Consider the following 2,751-nt stretch of genomic DNA (forward strand, 5'->3'; position numbering starts at 1 on the left):
GCAGGCGTCGTGGTGGTTAGCGACGGCGTCACTTATCGACGACGGGTCGCCGCGGAGTCATCCCTTCTAGTGTTGCTGTGGCGGCAATTCTGAACTAATGGTTTTTTCTTCGGTCGGGAAATGTAGAAGAGATGTTTCATGAGTGTTCAATGAGTTTTTGTTGTATTGATTCCGTTCACATAGCTTATTTTGAATCTTCAATGATTTTAAATGCAGGTTATACACACACGTGTTTTAGAAAATACAAGGGATCATTCCATAAAAGAAGAGAAATACACAGGCTCATATTGTGCGTACTGTTAGTTAACTTTTCTTTTTGAGGGGTAGCAAGCTAACCCTCATACACGGGCTCTTTTTGAGGGGTAGCAAGCTAACCGCCACGATGTACTAGCACATGTTAGGGGTGAATCGCTAAAAAAAGATCCTCAAAAAAAATATGGGCAGCCTGCCGCCTCGCACCGTGGCAGCAGGTGCGACGGTCGGCTGGCGCTCCTGCCACCACGGCTCAGGGGTCTTTTCTGTCAATTTCATTAAGAGGAGGTTTTTTTTGACAATTTTGTTGGGCAGGTGGGCTTTTTTGACAAAAAACGATATCCAGGAACCTAACTCGCGGCATGCTGAGTTGGTTTCCACGAAAGTGCAGTGAGCTCCAGCCTCCAGAGTTGAGACAGACATATTCGGTCGTTATTGGGCGCCCCGGAGCCGTCCGATCCGACCAAAACCACAAAAGCAGAGTGCACTACAGAACGGGTCAATGTTGCCATTGTAACCTAGGACTGCTTATTTCTTCGAGTGAACCACCATCGTCCTCATCGTAGACTCGGATGTGATGTAGTAGTTCTTTAATGGCGACACAGAGAAAAGTTCTGCGAGGAAACGTTAGCTGGTTTTATATGCAACCAATTGCGTCCACATCAGATGATGCACTGACCCACTGACCAGCCGGAGTGATCGATCTGGCTAGCCAACTTGTCTGCGGGTGCTTGGAGAGCAATCCTGTGGAGTCTGGATCAAGCCAGATTCCACTTTCTTGTTGGTCCTTGCAGAACAAGACAGATGATAATAATTGTACTGTGTGATAATTAACCAAGGTGATTGTTTGACTTGTAGTACCGCACGTGCTTGACCTCTTCTCTATCTTGATGCTTCTCTTGTAATTTGCCCGTACGTGGCGTGGCCAACCAAAGCGGTGCCATGACCTTACACGAGCTATAGCCTATGACATCGATCTACTGCTATTTTATCGAAGAAATATCGATCGGCCATGAGAGTTGCTTTCACCTTTCCCTCTCTCTTCTCTGAGATTCCTTTTCTCGGTTTTGTTGAAGCACACAGAATACCTTATCCGGTCAAAGTCCACGGGCAGCAAGGACTATTTGTGAACAACAAAGCCACGTCAGATGGCGGTTCGTCATGAGACTTGGGACATGGGGTTGGCTAGCTCGTGGTCGTATCTGTTTAGAAGAGAAAACAAATGATGGAACTACCTTTCTCATTGATTGAAGACCGGATATTTATACCCACTTTACAAGGCAGTTAGGATTATAGTGTCGGTAACTACAAACGACTTAACAACCAACTTAAGCATTGATTATTAGGATTAAATTAATTCTTAACCCTCACTCTAATCTATGCTAGTCTAATACGCATCATATTGATAAAGACTCCTCCGAATATGTGTTTGTCTTGAGAATGTTCATCGTCTTCATTTTGAGAAAGACTCCTTCAAAAACTGTCGAAGTAAATGACTACGGATAGCCTCATCAGCCTTCCCTGGTATTTCAAGATATCGGGGCCGGCTGCGCCCCTCAAGAATCAAAGACCGAAGGCCGCTTTCTTGGGGCCGGCTGGTCCGTAAGGCCGGCTGCCAGAAGGCGGCAAAGCGCAACAGACGATCGCCGAGCGGGCCGACTCCTAGTAGGCGGCCTCCAGAGAGGCCGACTCCTTGCAGGCGGTTCCTCCGTCCCCTTGAAGTTTGTACCACATTATGACGACGAGACGGGGCGTGGCTACAGTGCGGCCTGCCACCCCCGAATCCAGAGCAGAGCGTGGCCACAGTGCGGCGTACAGGGCGGACATCCCCCGCCCGGCGCGGTACTGTTGCCACACAGCCCATGACATCACCCATGGCAGAGAAGGCCATGCTCCCACGACAGGCTGTCGGTACGGTCCACCAGACGGCGGACCCTATCTGTCAGCGAGAAGCTAAAAGGCGGCGAGCCCGGACCAGTTGGCGCGAGGGGAGGTCGACTCCCAGCAGGCGGCCCTCTCCCTCCCTCAAAGTCCGTGCGCCATTAATCAGAAGAGATGGGGAGTGGCTACAGTGATCGCCCGCCAGGCGGCGGTACTGTAGCCATGCCCCCCGACAAAGCACACATCATCAGTGGCATTGCCACGGTACTAAGCAGCCGGCAGGACCCGCCAGCGGCGGGCATGGCCTGTCGGCTAAGTACGAGATAGCCAACAGGGCCCACCAGGCGGCGGGCCCCAGCCGCCGGCGGAGAAGCCGGTGACCATCAACACTGACAGCCGGGTCCTACACCTGGCCGGATTACCATTGTACCCCTGGGGGGTAGCCCTATATAAACCCCCCAGGGCACCCATGCAAAGGGTTCAGCCTCATTGAGATCCTAGACCACACACACCCACGTATAGAGAGAGAGGAAGTTAGGGCTAGCCTTGTTCTTCTTCCCCCTCTAGAGAAACAGCTCAAGGAGCAAGCTTGTAGCTACCATTGTTGCTTGAGTGATC

Source organism: Triticum aestivum, chromosome 7D (genome assembly GCF_018294505.1).
Source record: "Triticum aestivum cultivar Chinese Spring chromosome 7D, IWGSC CS RefSeq v2.1, whole genome shotgun sequence".
NCBI lineage: Eukaryota > Viridiplantae > Streptophyta > Magnoliopsida > Poales > Poaceae > Triticum > Triticum aestivum.